We start from the raw sequence: 18,077 nt of genomic DNA, 5'->3' as shown, positions 1-18,077 counted from the left end.
GCCCCAGTAATTGGCTAAAGAATGTTCTGAGGGATAATGATCAACAGGGGAGTGCAGTCCTGGGCCCACTCAGGACATTACTGGGATTTCTCTGCACCCTGGGGAAGGAGGTTTGTGGTGCTAATGTTGCAGAAATAATTTAAATAGTGGGGTTGTGTACCTGGCAGAGATGAGGGTTTGGGGAGAAATATTAGAGAAATATTCTTTTCTTTGTTGCTGTCTGTGCTGGGCAGCAGAAATTCACAGTGTGGCTCTGATCACAAATGCATCTGCAGCTTTCCTGAGTCAGAGCTCACTGAGAAACACTTGCAGACAGATTTCAGCACTCAGCATCACCTCCTGTGCCAGCTTGTCACCTCTGGGGGCTGCTCCCCCACAGCTCACCTGTGCAAACACAGATTTAACCATCCCACTTGCCTGGGGCATCCCACAGGTCACAGGGCTTTCTGTCCAGCTGTATCCCTGGTGACTGGATGCTGGGAATTACAGAATTGGGTGGAAAAGTCCTCTGAGGTCGTGGAGTGCAACCATTAACCCACTGACCCATGGCCCTAATCGTGAGGAGAAGGAAATTTCCTTGCTAAAAGGACAAAGAAACTGAAGTCCCTGTGTGAGCTGAGCAATTGCCTTCCCTGTGAGCACAAATCTGAGTAAAACACCAGCTTGGATCACACATCAAGGAAGCAGCAGGCTGGGGTGAGAGCAATAATTGGCCCATTTCCCAAATTCACCTTCTGTGTTTAAATCCCTGAAAAGGGAGGGCAAATTGCTGCACTTTGGGGTTGTGTCCCTGTTTTCCCTTTATCCTGCTTTGCTTTGCACAGGTGCAGAGCTGGTGGGTTTGGCTCTGCTAATGCAGAATGTTTAGATGAGCAAGGTGGGATGTAAAAAAGCCCAAGTCAGCTCTCTACAATATATAAATTGAAATTGAAGCAGGAGCTCTTATTGCTCAGAAAGCTGGGAAATGTTTATCCAAGAGCTCCAGCAGTTATGATGGGGAAAAATAAATGCTGCAGCCAATATGGGGTGTGGATTCCAGACCCCACATTCTGCTCCAAGGGCTATATTTGATCCTTTAGGGGAATTTTATCAGGTAATTCCTTCAGGGGAATTTATAGTTGAAACTTCTTTTATGAAATAACAAAAAAAAAAAAATTTTTTTTCCTCATGAGTAAATCTTTTCCAGGCTTTTGCTGAGGAAGTTTGGGCTTCATACCCTCCAACCTGGTATTTTCTTCCACCAGTATTAAACTGGTAGAAAGAAACCTTCCAGCTGAAAATGTTTTCTGTGTATAAAAGGAGAGCATTTAACCAGAATATTTCAATCAATCCCATGAATATATTTCACTCCAGTAATCCAGGCTGATGGAAAAGCTGGATTTAGGATTGAGAAGCTGATTCCCAGGGGTGAAAATCAGTCTCACCTGCCCAAGTTGAGGCTACCTGGGCTGGGAAACTGCAGACAGGTGGATGTTGCCATTCCTGGCATTGAAATGATTTCACTGCCTCACTATTCCAGAATCAGCAGCTTTAATGTTCCTGTATTCTTCATTTTTATTTCTAGATCAAGCAGCCACCAGCAATGTGTTGTCACAGTTGTGAGTAATGAACCTGAAAAGTGGACACTTTGCTAATTTGCTAAAAATAAGATTTTCCATCTCTGTTAAATCTCCCTCTCATCCCTTTGGATGATGGAATCCACTGAGATGTTCTCCTGCATCAGTGTCCAGCCTGGACAAGGCTCTGGTTCCACAGACTTCCCAAAATTCACTCTTTAATCCCATTTCATGTGTGGTGGTCTCACAGGGAGAATATAAAACCTGAATGGTGGAGTCATAAAAGAAAATAAAAGGGCTTTACACTGGGGCTATGAAAGCAGCTCCCAAGCAGTCCTTATTGAAATTAGGGTTTAATCTGGTAAAAATAGAATGTACATTTACAAGCATCTCTTTCAACAGAGTGAAAATACTGCAAAATAAAAAGCTCTGCAATTTATCCTGTGGCTTACTGTTTGCTTTTATGAGGGTTTTGTCAATGACAGAACAAATATTGTAAGCATTTCCTGATTTTTTTTTTCCCCTCTCTGCTTGGGAAAATAACAAAATAAAGAAATAATTCTTCATTTTTTTTCCCCTGCCTGTTCATTCTGATACCACTCTTGAAGCTATTTCTCTTCAGTCTTGGTGATAAATGGGGCTTTGCAGGGAGCAGCCATAAAGCTCTCACAGTTTGTTTCTTGCACGTTGCTTATGTGGATTTTAAAAGAACATTTTATTGTAATAAACAGCCATGAAAAATTATATATCCTGATCAGTTGTACTAACAAGTATTTGTAAAATAAATCAGAGAATTCAGGTTTGTTTAGTACTTTCACAGGAGTCTGTTTGCCCTGCTGTCGTGCAGAGATTTTATTTCATTTTTTCTTTAGTTGTCTTTAACTCAGCTTTGGGTTTTTAGGCTTATTTTCCCATACAATTTGAAAACATCTCTGTCCATCCATCATCCATCCCACTCTCCTTCCAATGGCACTAAAAATGGGATTTCTAAATCTGAATTCCAGGGATTTCTTTTCCTGACCTGGGAGGAAAACATTCATCCCAAACAACTCAGTCCAATTCTTTGGAGAAGCCAAACAAAATGTGTTCTATCAACACATCCTTTGTAATGAAATTAATCTCCATTTTCCAATTAAGCTCCTCTTTTTTTTATCAGTTCCCACACTTAATAATATCTACAATTACAAATAGAAATTTCAGTTAATAGTCTCTATTAACAACTGGCTTTATAAGAATTTATCTCCCATTTAAATATCTGTGGTCATAGTAACAGAAGTAATTGAGGACTAAATGAGTTTGCAGCCTTGAGCATTGGATAAATTGCATTATTTCCATTTTTGTTATTTATCCAGCACCACAAGTTCACGTTGGCAACCCTTTGGTGAAGGAATTTTCCCAAATATCCGACCTGAACCTCTCCTGGTGCAACTTGGGGCCTTTTCCTCTTGTCCTTTATTCCCTGGAAGTGAAGAGAAAAAAATGGTGGCAAATAGAACAAATTCCTGAAGGTAAATGATAACTAATAAATGATAAATAATAAATTATAAATTATAAATTATAAATGATATTGATTGGGTTCTTCCACACCCCAAATTTCCATAACCATCCATTTTAATCCCCAAAATGCAGAACCGTGGGAATTTCCTGGCAGGATGAGGAAGGCAGGGCTCCAGTTCCCCTTTTTTCTGGATTTCTCCTCCTTGGGGCCAGGTCAGGTCCCACACAGCCTCTCTCTATCTCCTTCCTCACTCTTACAAGTCCTAAGCACTTTCTCAATTTTCTGGCTTTATTTCCTCCCCATTTTCTCTTTATCTCTTTCCCTTTGCTTTTTTCCTTACTCATTCCTTTCTTTCCCCATTTATATTTTTCTCATTGCCTTTTTTTTTTTTTTTTTTTTTTTTTTTGGTAATTTCCATTTTTTCCTCTTTGGAGGAAGATTATATTAAGTGACAAGAATAATGTCAAATAAATGAGATTATGTTAATTAACAGATCTTGTCGCATTTCCATGATTCACAGGAAAAAATATTCACACTGGCTGATTTTTCAATTAAATCATTTGCTCTGTTATCTGCTCAGCATATCTTTATGAATATGCAGAACTGTAATGCAGTTAAATTGTTTCAGGGTTCTTGTTAACCTCCAAAAGCCACAAGGTGCCTATTAGCAAAATAAGGGATTTTTCTTTTTTTATTTGGCTTTTTTGGGTCAAAATCACAATTCTTTGTTTTAGCCTTGAGATCTTTTTCAAGGAAGTACAGGGGATTAAATGTTTGAAAAAGCATCTTGATTCTTTCCAAGGATAACAGGCTCATTCTTTTCCTTGTTGGACTTATTTCATCTGAAAAGTGTTATTATTTCTTTTTGTGCCTTTAATATTTCTCATAATGTCTCTTTATCCCATGGGGGCTCTCACCACCAGCAAGTACATCTCAAAAAACGCCTCAGAAAGAATCTGTAGAGAATTAGCTGGAACTTCAAAGATATCAAAAGTATTAATTCTGAAGTGGAAGATTGTTCCTGCCCACGTAGAAAGGGAACCTTTTGGGAATAAATTGGATTTTCCTGAACATTCCTTTGCTATGGCAGGGAAGGAATTGCAAGGTCTGGTGATGTGGTTCAAGCACCAACATCTCTGATTTCAGAGCCTGTGACAAAGCCTTGTGGAGCTGCTGCAATTTGAAAATAAACATCTTTTTATCATCAGCTGAGAAACTGGAGTGTCATGGGCACCATCCCAGGGGGGTTCTGTGCTGAAATTGCTCAAATTGGTTCCTCTGGTGAGATTTCACTGAAAATAAGATAACAGAGCCTTGTGCCATGGAGGAGAGAGGAGATCTGTGTCCCCTGGAGGCACCAGTGCAGGGTAATTTGGAGGAATTACAAGGAACAAATGAAGTGAGCTGGTGCTTGTTTACTGATGGAAATCACCCAGGACAGACATTCCCTCTCTCCAGGCTCACCCTTCCAGGGCTTTCCCTTCCAAAAGCTTCTCTGTGCTTTGATTGCTCTACTTGGGACCACAGAAAAAATTAAAAAATAGAGAAGTTAAATATATATATGAAAAAAAATATTGCAGCACTGCATGTAATTCAACATGTTGTATTGTTACTATTACTATTATTACTATTACTATTATTATTATTAAACATTTCAGGAATTCTTCTTCTATGGCACAGGACATTGTAATAATGATTTTTCTTTTCTACCAGGTTCAAATTTACAGCCTTTACATCTTTCTATGTGTAAAATAGGACAATTTGCTAGTGTGGAAAATATTTTTTTGTAATAAAGAAAAATATAATGTAATAAAATAATTTTTGTAATAAAGAATGGGATTTTATGTATTTGATAAGTCTGATCAGAGCAAGGAAAATATGAATCACAATCTCCAGGATATTTTATTTGGGGTTTTCATAGAATTATGGAATTATGGAATGGTTTGGGTTGGGACCTTGATGCTCATCCCATTCCACCCCTGCCAAGGAGTTCCATGAGTCAGTTCTTTTCTGCCAAGGGTCTCCTATTGCAGTGACCCCTTGAACTCTCTGGGATTCTGCTCATTCTTCCAAAATCTCTGCAGCAAAACCTCCCTGCATGTTCCAGCATTAATTTCCAGGTTGTTTTTTTGTAAAAAAATTACAACCCCAAGTGCTCAAGGAGAGGAGCTCAACGCCCCCACCCTTTGTGGTGAGTGGAGTGCTCATTCTGGGATGAGCCTGTGAGCCTGGCCCTGCCACCTTTGCCAGGACAAAATTCAGTTTCTGCAGAGCTCCCCCTGCCCTGGAGCTCCTCTGGGTGTCCCTGCACGTCGTGGCTGCTGCTCCTTTTTGTCCCAGGCTTGCTCTGCCCAAGTCACTGCTTTGACTTTGTTTCAGCTCACACTGTAATTGGGTTGAACATCTCTGCCTCTTGCTGACTCTCCTCGTTTTATCAGAAATAAATGTCCCTAATCAATATCCATTATTCTGGTGGATTCATTACTCCTTAATTGCTGACAGGTTCCTGCCCTGCCCTGTGCTCTTGATGGAGCTGAAAGCCCAAAAATGCTCCTGGAGGTGATGTTTTCACCCCACTCCATTTCCCTTCAGGATGGATGTTTTGATGGGAACCAAAACCCAGTGACTGTATTTTTTAGAGCCATATATTAAAAAAAAAAAAAATACAAGTGGAATTGACTTTTTGCCAGAAGTTTTTGATTTTTCTGGGAGTGCTCTTCCCTAAAATGCTCTTGAATTGGCACCCTCAAGGGTTCAAACAAAGGAGATAATTAAACAGATCCTTCAAAGCAGAGACTTACTGGTGTGCAGGAAAATGGTGCTTAAGCACATTCTTTTATTTGAAAACTGTAACTTTGTGCAGAGCTCTTTTTTATCTTTTCTCACCCATCTTTTATGCTGGTGCAATTATCGTGGGCTAATAACAGCTGACTCCATTTTGAACTTCAAATGAGAGAAAAATTCCTTGGGTTTCATCTCAGCACAGTCCAGAATTTTCTTCTGATCCTGAAAAAAACCAAAACAACCTCATGTGGCAGGTCTGGAATGGGAACATCTGATGCCACCAGGTTTTGGGTCACTGGGAATGTGGTTTTTGTCCCTAAAGGTCACCACACAACCCCCTCGTGCATCCCTTGGAGGGTTTAATATAGTGGAGGGTTTAAAAATTCCATCAGTTCTTCTGAAGGCTCCATTAGGATCCCAGTACATTCCCTGGTTTCCAGCAGGAAGGAAAGAGAAAATGGGAAGGAGGGGAGGGTGATTGTGTGCAAAGTAAAAGTCAAGTCAATTTGAGTAATCAGCTGTGGGAAATGAACTCTGTCAAACCCTGGCTGCCTCCTTTCAAGGTATAATTATCTATATTTTGGAACAGGATCTTTAAATTCACTGTAAATGTTTATTGAGAATAACTGCATCATGTTACATTACTCTTTTGTGACATTCTGAGTTATGGGAGGAACAAATCCCCTCATCATCAGGGGAGTCTGTGGGCTTTGGATTCCCAAATTTCCCTTGTCTGCCTCCCACACACTGCAGGTATGACACAGGATGATGTCACCCTTTGGTACTGTTTAGTCAGAGTGTTGTACAAACAAACCCAGATCAAGTTAAGATATCTGTGACTCCCAGTGTTTGAGCACTGCTGGTAACAGCTGGGCAAATAAATAAGGATTTGCACTCTTTACTAGTTGTCACTCTAATTATGGAGTTAATTTAAACCTGAACTCAGAGTTTCTTTTAGAGGTTACCAGGAGAGATGCAATGTCTGTTTAAACAGACTTTCGTGGAGCTGAGAAGCAGCTCTGGGGTCTGGTTTCACTGGTGCCAGTGGGAATCTCCCCCTGAGATTTCCCACAGATCCTTGGAAAAATCTCTCAGTATCACCACAACCATCAGAATTATGGAATCACAATATCACCACAATAACAGAATTATGGAACCTCCCCAATGATTTGTGTGTTACCCAAGGGAACCAGTGCCATCATTCCTCACCTTTTCCAGCCTCCAGAGCACAGTGGGAAACAAAATCAGAAATAAAAGCTGCAGGAATTGATTGAATTTCATAATTCCCATGTGATCTGAGCAGTGCTGGGGCTGTGGATTAAAGAGCCCAGGGATATTTGCAAAGTGCCAACCAAGAGCTGTTAGACAACACAAGGGGCTGTATGTGGTTATTAACCTATTTTTTTCCTTGGATTTTGCCCACATGATCACAGGGAAACTTACTACAGAGTCAGAAAACTCTTGGTTTCCTCCACAAGTGGGGAAAGAAATAAAATAATCAAGCTGAAATTAAAACATAAACCAATAGTTACACTGAAAGAGTGAGAGAAAATGGGTGAGGAAGGGAGAGATGCAAGTTTGCAAGAGTTTGAAGTTGCTTTCTTTGAAGCTTTTTATGTTCCACTCATCTTTCCTGCTGCAGCCCATGGGGAATTTGAGGATGGAAGTTCAGAACTCCACGTTCAGAGGAGATGAAAGGCAGAGTCATTCAGTGGTGGGAGCAGATCTCTGGAAGTGCATCCAACCCCATAAGTGCAATTAAATCACAGGACATGATGTTACTGGTTAAGGGGTAATGTGGCCCTCAGTGCTGTGCAAGGTAAAATGAATAATAACTTCTGGAAACAGCCATAGATCACTGAACTTTGCAACGCTGGTGGTGGGGGCTGAAAAATGAGTTACTGGGGATTAATTGGGAGAGTGTGCTGCTATAAATTACAGAGACGTGCTCAAGTTCATCAATAAAGGTTTAAAAAAGGCTCTTTAAATTAGCTTTGTAATTGATCAGCAGCAGTTCTGAGAAAAGATAGCAAAGGGCTGGAGCAGCTGAAGTCTGTGAGCACAGTGTGGACCTTGAAAAATCTCGGCTGCCTTTGTAAATGGAGAGGTATTCAGAATATCTCTGGAAAACTGACTCACCTTGATGGATGCCAGCTTCCAGAGAGGCAGAAGTCAGTGACTCAGGAGGAGCAAATGGTAACTCAGGCACTGCATAACAACAATTAAGGTGTTTTTCTTTCATTTTTTGTAAAGATTGCAAGATGCAAAATACTGCAAAAGGGTTTAGGATTGCCTTTGTTTGCTGACACACCTTGCCTTTGGATTAACAGGGAATAATGGGTGTTTATTCTCTAGCAGTGTCTGTGTGAGTGCTGAAGACCTGGAAATACACTCCTCATTTTTATCTGAGCTTCTCCCAGCATTGCAGAACACAAACCCAGGGAGGTTTATTCTGTTGGTGTGTTCTTTCCTGTTTTATTCCAAACAGGGGCAATTTCCCTTTATTTTCTGCCCTGCAGGATATTCCAGCTGAATTCCGGGGTGCAGTTTCCATGATTCCATGAACTCTGGAAGCAGCCTGGTGCTGTGGGGAGTGAAGGATTTTTTTGGGATGTTGGTAATTCCTGGAGTGAGCATCACCTCATCTGCAGCTGGGAGGAGGCTGAGATCCTGCTGGCACTGAGGGCTGGCTGAGCTCCCCCAAAATCCCCCACAATTTCTGCTGAGGCTGTTGGTGTACAATTTAAACACCAGAAAGGCTCAAATAAACCCCATCAGCTGTTAAACAGATGAAGATAAATAGACCCAGCAAGCACCACTGGCCACACAGTTGGGGTTTTTTTCCCATCTCCTGAGTCCTGTCATCACATTGAAGTTTTCAGGCAATTCCAAAGGAATCATATTTAGGATTTATAGAGAAAAAGCCTGTAAAGGTTCACAGCTCCCTGCCTGCCTTGAGGTGGCATTACACAGTGCAAGCAGCAGGGATGAGTCTTCACTCCCTGGTTGGGATTCCCTCTCCCCCTGCCACTCAGAGCCTTCTCAAACATCATCAATCATGTCACCATAAAAGCTGCCTCTGCACTTGTCTCTCTGTGCTCACTGCTCCTTCTGGAGCTTGTTCCAGTTAACTTCTCCCGGGTCAAATGATAAAAGGAGATGAAAGAGCAGGTGCTGAGGATGCCTCCTGAAAGGGTTCCCCTATCTCCCCATGTCCTGCCATCGCTCATTTCTACCAGGGAGAGCAGGAGATAATTATAATCTGAGAGAGGGAAAATAGCTGTCTGCCTCCTCACTGCCACCCTGGGGAGTGTTTAAGCACTACTTAACCACGGGTTAAGCATTGCTGCCTTTGCAGTAAAGTTGAACTTGCTTTGAATAAGCCCAGGGTCTGCTCTCGTGGGAGCTCTGAGGGCAATCATCTCCCCAGAGACATCAGTGCTGGGATGGGCTGGCACCTGAACTGCCTGCTAAAACCTGAGCAGCACTTGAGTTGCTGAAGAGTTCAGTAATTTAAAAGTGGAAAAGACGTACCAAATTATCGAGGTAATTTTCCTGAATATGGGTTTAACTTAATTTTCTGTGTCTGCAGCAAAGCAGTGCCCAACACTTCCCTTGGGAGCCATCCTAATGAATCTCATTGCCAGCGAATTTTCCCTTATATTCAACCTAATTTTTCCCTGTCTTAATTTAATCCCATTACTTCTGCTCATGCTCCCTCTTGCTCCACTAAATAATTCAGAGTCAGTAATTAGGTGCAATTAGAGATGTGTCAATTAACGTTCCTTGGCATGGATGCAGTGCCACGGGAAGGTCCAGGAGACCTGGCTGGGTTTGTGGAGTTCCAGGAACTGCTGAAGGATCTGCTTCCTTGCAAGCTTCCATCCCATTCCCACTCCTCTATATTTAGCTGGAGTTGCTGGGCAGAGCAGCTCAGATATTCTTATCAGCTCTTCATTATTCTGGTGACACTGAACACATCCATCCCCCAAGCCAGTCAGTCCCATTTAGGCCAATAATTAGCAAAATTTATCAGGGAAGTGAGTGTGGACATAAAAACACAGATACATCCAATCATCACGAGTTGGAGTTCAAATTAACCCATTAAAATGTTGAAAGAAATTCAGCTCATGCCACTGTTCCATTGGTGAGTTTGTGCTACCTGGAGAGGGAGTTTTTTCCCTGTAAGATTTGGAGTTTCCCTCCCTTAGACTACAGAACATTTCCTTTGTTTCCTGGAACACTTACTGTGGTTTTGTAGAGATTTGAGCTGCTGAACACTCAGCTGGAAAAGATTGACTGCAGCAGTTTGGATAAATGTATTTGATGCACAGATGTTCTGAGAACCTGTTTTGCATGCTTGCCTGACTCACTTCCCTTCCCATCTTAAAGAGGGATTCCACCTTTTCCACCCACCTGCAACTCCTCCAAGGAGAACAACAATCCCTCACCTGCAGATTTATAGAAGCACAGAGGGGTTTGGGTTGGGAGGGACCTTAATTCCCATCTAGTTCCACCCCAGCCATGGCAGGGACACCTTCTGCTGTCCCAGGTGACTCCAACACCTTGGACATCATGGATCCATGGAAATGCAGCTTGGTGGGTGAGCAGTGAACAGAGAGAATCCACCAGTCACCAATTCAAGACCCTTTTCAGATAAGGAGTGTTGGGACCAAGTTCCCAATTTTTGGCACTGCCTCTTCCCCAGGAGCAGCACTGGAAAGGATTGTCCTCAGAATTATAAATTGGGTGAAGATTTCCTGTTCCATGGTTTGGGGGGTACCAGCCATGGATGTCAAAGCCTGTTGATCCTGGATATTCCCAGAGAATTTGGAAGCTTTTTCTGCTCCCATGGGCAAAACTGTGTCTCCAGTTCAGTGACAGAACCAATTCTGTAATGCTGTTGTTCCATGTAAATTGGCTTTTCATCCTTCAGAAAAACCTAAAGATCAGTGCTTCCCCTGGCTGATAATGCAGCAGAGATCCACAGGAACTTGTTTCAATAAATTAAAATAAAATATAAATCTAAAAATTCCCCGAATAGTGTGTGTCAATGAACGGGAAACAACTGTTAATTTTGTTTTTTCAATTTAGGAAAAGAAAGCAGCTCCAGCTGGAAAGAAAGGAACCCCAGGGTGATTTTGCCAGGGGTTTTTATTTATCTTGTTCTGTATCCTATCACCAACATAACAGACAGCCTTCCTGACCTGCAGGGGGAATGAAAAGGTGCTTAAATTTAATGCTTTTTAAAATAACTAATCAACTGTTATTATTATATATGGCCAAGTTCAAGAAACAGTAAATTGCTTTTTATCTTTTATCAGTGAAAGCCAAATTTCAGCCATGGGAATGGATAAATCTAGGTCAGTGGCTGGATTTTCTGTGGTTTCTCTGACATTTGAATAAATTAAAACTACATCTTGAAGACTGAATGCATCAATCACTAATTACTAAAAAAATGGAAATAAATTTAGGGCTTGGTCCTTCAGGAGTTTGCTTCCCAAGGAGTTTGGGTTCAGTCACAATGTCACAATAAACATATTTTTAATTGTATTATGCTCTCTGCTCTTATTTTAGTTGGGCTTTGGGGCATGTTAAGGAGATCATTTCTCTGGTAGAATTTATTTTATCTGTTCCTTCCTTCAAGCCAAACTGTGGCTGTTGGTTGGATTTTTCCTCTATTCAGGCCCTGCCTCCCTCTGACCTTTGGTATGAGCATCCTTGTCCTGGTCAGTTGGAATTAAATCACAAATCTATCAAGTTTCAGCAGGGTGGAATTCTGCTGTTCCCTGAAAATCTTGCAATTCTCCATCTTTTCTTCCTCCTGGTTTCCACCCAGCACAGGTGATGGTGTCTGGGGTTATCCAGCAGCACAATTGCTGCTTTTCCTCTTATTTTGGGACATCACTGGGCAAAGCCCTGTCAGGTAAAGGATTCCTGTGCTCCAGGAATCATCCCTAGGCCTGCATCTCCAACATACCAATTATTCTGGTATCAATAAAAGATTCTCTGTCTCAGGAGCAGAATAGAGGTCTCAGGGAGGAATTCCTTCCCTCCCTGAATTTCTCCCAGTGTTCCCTGGCTGCTGATTTCCTCCTGGCAAGGACAGAGAGCTGTGCTGCCTGAGGAGGACACTGCAGCCACTGGAAGCAATCTGCACTCATTAATATGGATTCCAGGGTAATTTTATATTTCATGAGCATCTTTTCTCTTTTTTCCATTTCTCTTCCAGCCCCCAGGAGATGGCAGATGTTTTCAGGTATCACGTGGAGAGCAATGTGTATTTTTTTATTTTTTTTATTGTGAAGATTGCTCCTCACTTGAAGGGATTAAGAGAGGAAAATCTCTGTTCTGGTTTTGTTGTTTTTGGGGTTTTTTTAATCAAATGCAATCAGCATTTCTGAAAATTTTGTAGTCAATTTTCCTCCCAGAGCCCTTCCAAAGGGATGTACTCCTTCATTAAAACTGTTTCCAGAAAATTTGGATGCCTCCTCTCCTTCAGGGGTCCAGCTCGTGTGCAATAAAACACCAGGATCAGTGACACTGCAGAAGGTTTTTGCTGCTTTGGATTCTACATTTATTACATATTGTCTCCATCTAAACCCAAATTCAGAGTGAAACACCTGGTGAAATCAAATCAATAGATAATATTTGCAAAATTAGGTCTAATCCTGAAGCCTGTAACCAAGGGAAGGCATTACAAATAAACTGCAAAAGCCACATTGAATTTCTTCTGGCAAAATCCAACAGCAACCACTGGAACAATGAGCAACATCACCCATCAGATCTCTATTTTCCTCTCTATAGAATTAATCTCTTGTGTTATTGAATCTATTGAACTTCTCTAATTGTCCCTTTCTGTTGATTTCTTGCTTTCCTTTAGCAATAACAAAATTTTCTCTCTTTTGCATATGGATGGGAAGATGAAGTTGTTGAGGTTTTTTTCTGGAAAAACTGTTGAAATTGCAGTGTATTAATTCATTGCACCTAATATTAAATACAGGAATATCTGCTATGGGATTTCCATCATGGATTTCTCCCTGTTTCCTTCAGTACCTGGCTTTGTCCAGGAGATCCTGCACCCTCCCATGAGGATGACAACACCTGCCCACAATAATTTGGAACCACTGGATGTGTTCAACCAAAAAAAGGACTGACTGTGCATCCCTGATGGATAAATGTGCTGGAAATGGAACCTTTCCCCCAGTCTGCTCCAGGAGGGGTTTAAAACTGCTCCAGGCATGGGGGTGGGACTAATATTGGGACTAATAGTGAAATCTTGGCTGGGTGGGGGCTGCTCATGCCTGGGGCCAGCTGGCAAGGCTGGAAGCATCCATGAATTCCCTTAAAACATGGGAATTCCATGGGGCTGGGCCAGTGCTCAAAGACTGCAGATGTAAATCCAGCAAAGGAACTCCAGAGGAAATGCCAAAGTTCTGCCAACTCCCCTCCACCAGCCAACTTTTATTTTAGCTTGAAATGCAAGAAATAATTCACATAAAGAATTCATTTCCCCTTACCTTGGTGATTAAGGTGGCCCTGCTTTTCCTTCCTGTTTCCAGGGAGGGGAGCAGGCAGCCCAAACTCTGCTGGATGAAAGATAAATGAGTGATAAAATTGCTGGAGAATCTCTAATGTGTGTGCTCAAGCCATCAGGCTTCAGCTCTTATTAAGTGTGAGCACAGACTGGGACTGTTCCTGTGCTTGACTGACGTTGGGAGGCTTTAAAAAATTCATTCTAAAGGACAAAAGCCAAAATAACTTTTAGATATTTCACTCAGAAATATTTTGCAGAGTGTCATGGTTTAATAATAATAATAAAGAAGAGAGAGGGGGGATAAAGCCCCAGACAGAGCCCAAGCAGTTGGTAGCACCAGTTGCTCAGAAGTGGCTCCCAGTTTCCCCAGTTTACAAACTGGGCACTGTAAGATATGGAATGTCCCTTTGGTCACTTCAGGTCACCTGTCCTGGCCATGCTCCTCCCAAATTCTTGTGCAGCTCCTCCCTGGCAGAGCTTGGGGCACTGAAAAGTCCTTGACTCCAAAATCTCAGTGTGTTCTCAGCATTATTCCCTCTATCCCAGCCCAAACCAACACAAGGTGGGATGAGCATCACACTCCACAGTGGGAAGGGTCCCCCAAGCCCACACCTCTCAATATTGGCTGCACAGAGGGAAAAAACAAATTATTTTTATGTCCCTTTGCAATTTCACTCTGCCTTATCTCCTTCAATTGATGCTCAGGAAAATAAAAGTGTGGAGGGAAGCAAAAGGAAAAAAAAAATGCTTTGAGTGTTTCTCATGAAATGAGATGAATTGGGCTCTATGAGCTTCTGCTAATGGTTAAATAGAGAGAGGCAGCCTGAAGCCCCAGATTAATTTTGCAGTGGGTTTGTTACATGATGAGACAGGGAACAAAGAAAGAGCTGGGAGGAAGGGAAGATGATGATGGAGCCCTTCCTCAGTCTGTGATGTGCCTCTGCCCATTCCCAAGAAACAAGGAAGAAAAGTCTTGTAAAAATTGTCAGCAATATGAAAGTACATTATCTGGGACACCAAAGAAAAAAGATCACAACTTTTGCACTGAATCTTCTCTATTCCCCTGGTGTCAAGTGATAGAACCTTAAAATACTCTTTTTTTAAAATTTTTGTTTTATTACTTGGAAAAGTGGAACGAAGTTACAAATCTGAAGTTTTAGAGAGAACTGTGTTTTAAAAGAAACTTCTAATGGTATTTTTGCCTGATGTGCAATGTTGTGCTCTATTCCTGAGCATGTGGGGTAAAGGGATCTCCTGGAATGCTCAGGGAACTTCCCAGGAGGTGAATAGAGAGTGTGTGTATATATATATATATATATATATATATATATATATATATATATATATATATATATATATATACTATCTATAAATACTACTATACACTATTCACATAGTAGATTTAAAGTATATAAACCACAAACCAACACATATCCTAAAATAAAATCATATTTGCTGAACTGAGAGGTGACTGCTGGAAGTAGCAGAATACTGGAAAGATTCAGCAAAGGACAGTTTTAGTGGAACATGAATACACATGTATGAGGTAACAAATATACAACTGTCTAGAAGAGCAAACTAAAATTTTGATAAACCTGAGCTCTTCATATTATTAATTTAAATAATTACAGGGCGTTTTTTTCATTTTTTCCACCTTGGAGTGAGTATTCCAGAGCTTCAAACAAAAGCCACTACATGGAAAAAAATACCCAAAACAAATAAATTATTTATTGGGGACCATGCAACTGCTTCTCATGTGATTCCAGATTAATTTGGGTTGGAAAAGAGCTCAAAACTCATCCAGTGCCACCCCTGCCATGTCAGGGACACTTCACTGTCCCAGTGTCCAGCCTGGCCCTGGGCACTGCCAGGGATCCAGGGGCAGCCACAGCAAATCTGGGAATTCCATCCCAGCCCCTCCCAGGGAGCAATTCCTGCCCAAAATCCACCCTAAATCTGCTCTCTGTCTGAAGCCATTTCCCCTTGTCCTGTCCCTCCATCCCTTATCCAAAGTCCCTGCCCAAATTTCCTGTAATCTCCCTTTTCCCTCATATTTTACATATTAAGAATATTAAGAATATCTGAAAACACCAAACTCTGCTGGAGCACAAAATCTGACCAGGCCAGCAAGGATGGGTTTCCTGCTCAGAGTAAGAATTAGGGACAGAATTTCAGAGAAAAGATGGGAAACAAGAGCAAGATAAAGGTGTTGAGGGGTTTTGTTTTTTTTTTTTGCCACTTTTCAGAGACTCAGGCTGGTCCCTGTGAGGGTGGGATGCTGTGGAATTCCCAGGCTTGGAGAGGCCAAGAACTCACAGATGCAGAGAAGAATCCCTGAGCCTGAGGTTCAGTGAGGGTGCAATTAAGTGTGAGATTCAATTAGGGGCTGCTGGAGGCATCCCCTCTGCATTTCAACCACAATTTGTGCAACTTCTGCACTATTAAAAAAAAATTATATATATATATATATATATATATATATATATATATATATGTACATAGTTCTTCCTGCTTTCTAAACTAGAAGAAAAATCCCCACTGGAATAAAAAGTTCCCCTGGAATTTCATTCCTGATGCATTTCTCTTATGTAAACAGCTTCTGGGGAAGGAATGATCTCTGGGAGGGTTTGTTTCTGTTTTTTTTTTTTTTTTTTCCTTTTCACATTGATTTAAAGGAGAGAGGATGAGACTTCTTCAAAGCACTGTTCATCACTTCCTCACCCATGGCTGTGACAAGTTCTCCTGAGGAAACACACTCCCTCCATCATTTCCCATCAAGCCTGACACTTCCAAATGACATCTCCCTGTCACTCCTTTTGCCCTGGCACACTCTGCACAGTTCCCTGTGACACAAGGATATTTCCAAGCCCTTTTCCCAGTGCAGCCCATGGGAAGCACAGGTGCTGCTGGCACTGTCATGTTTAGGAGCAAAGGAGCAGCACAGGGTCCTGTTGAAATCTGGCAGGGAGCCCCTCTCAGAGGAGAGTTTATAAAAGATATATAAGAGAAAAATTAAATCATTAAGTTTTCATGGAGTGTAGACTTTGGTGTTTAGAATTGTAAATTTTCTCCCCTTTTGCAAAATCTAACGAACAAGCTTAAAACTGTAAATTATTTGACCTACAAAGGTTTATATCATATATATTTAATCAGGATGAGAGAGGTGGTTCTCCACCTTTGCTCCTGTGAAACCCCAGCTGGAGCTCTGAATTCCACTCTGGGGTTCTCAGCATGGGAAGGATGTGGAGCTGCTGGAGAGATTCCAGAGGTGATGGAGCTGCTCCAGGGCTGGAGCCAGGCTGGGAGAGGAGAAGGATCCAGGGAGAGCTCAGAGCCCCTAAAGGACTCCAGGAGAGCTGGAGAGGGACTGGGGACAAGGGATGGAGGGACAGGACACAGGGAATGGCTTCACTGCCAGAGGGCAGGGATGGATGGGATTTTGTGATGGAATTCCTGGCTGGGATGGAATTCCCAGATTTGCTGTGGCTGCCCCTGGATCCCAGGCCAGGGTGGACATTGGGGTTGGAGCACCTGGGACAGTGAAGGTGCCCCTGCCATGGCAGGGATGGCACTGGATGAGTTTTGGGTCTTTTCCAGCCCAAACCATTCCATGCTCCTCTGGCAGGCACAGACAAGGAGAGTTGCTGAGATTTTGACCACTCTACTGAATTCCATTGAATTCCCAAGCAAAGCTAAGGACCTAGGCTGGAATAACTCATCCAAACCTGTCTCCCTGTGCTGTATCCCTGCATTTCCAGGGAGTAAAAGGAGTTTCCAGGATGTGCAGTTGGATTTCTGGACTCTCCATAGAAGAGAAATTTGCAGATGACCTTCTGCTCTTGAGCACCCAGATAATTAAACACTTCTGCAATTAGAAATTTGGGAACTGGGAAGTTTTTCCTTCAAAGGAAAAGGAAGATGAGGAAAGAGTGATTTGGGTGTAAAATATTTCAGTTTTGGACCCAGTCCTGTGCTTGGTGCTTTTCTGTGCCCTCTCTCAGCAGGAGCAGCCAGGGAAGGCCCCCCTGAAATGGGATTTTACAAAGCAAAATTTTTTCCTCAGCTACTTCTCATTAGCACTTTTTGTCTTCCACAATAGTACTAATTACAGAGAAAGGAAACCTTTCTTCAAGGGTTATAGACATGGACCACAGATTAAGCACACAGAGATCATAAATATAGCTCATGATCTAAAAGAAAGGTTTAAGTGTAATTCATCAGCCAGCCCAACATATTGTCTGAGTTCTTTCTCCTTGAGGACATTTAATGGTTTGTGGTTCTTTTAACAAATAGAGACATCCGTATTTAAGGAAAAAGTAAAAAAATCATGCTGGGGTTTCAATTATCCTTTTACTCCACTTACTAATTTTTATACGTATAAGAATATATATCTAAATTATAAATAAATCTTATGAGGAGAAAGTTCTTCCCCCAGAGGGTGAGCACTGAACAGGCTCCCCAGGGCTGTGGTTGCTGAAGGTCTCTTCCAACCTTAATAATTCCATGATTCCATTATTTTTCTTTACACAGAAAGAATAAAAACTCCAGATTGTGTTGTTTTGTTCTCCTCTAAGACAAACACATTGAACTGTGCCTATAATAAGCACAAGTTCTTGAGTTAAAACCATCAACCAGCATCTCAGAATCCAGTTAATTATTAAATGACCCATGAAGATTTTGAATGCATGGCTGGCTTTTGTGA

Source organism: Erithacus rubecula (assembly GCF_903797595.1).
Source record: "Erithacus rubecula genome assembly, chromosome: 9".
In the NCBI taxonomy this organism is placed as follows: domain Eukaryota; kingdom Metazoa; phylum Chordata; class Aves; order Passeriformes; family Muscicapidae; genus Erithacus; species Erithacus rubecula.
Note: the sequence above shows the minus strand (reverse complement) of the source record.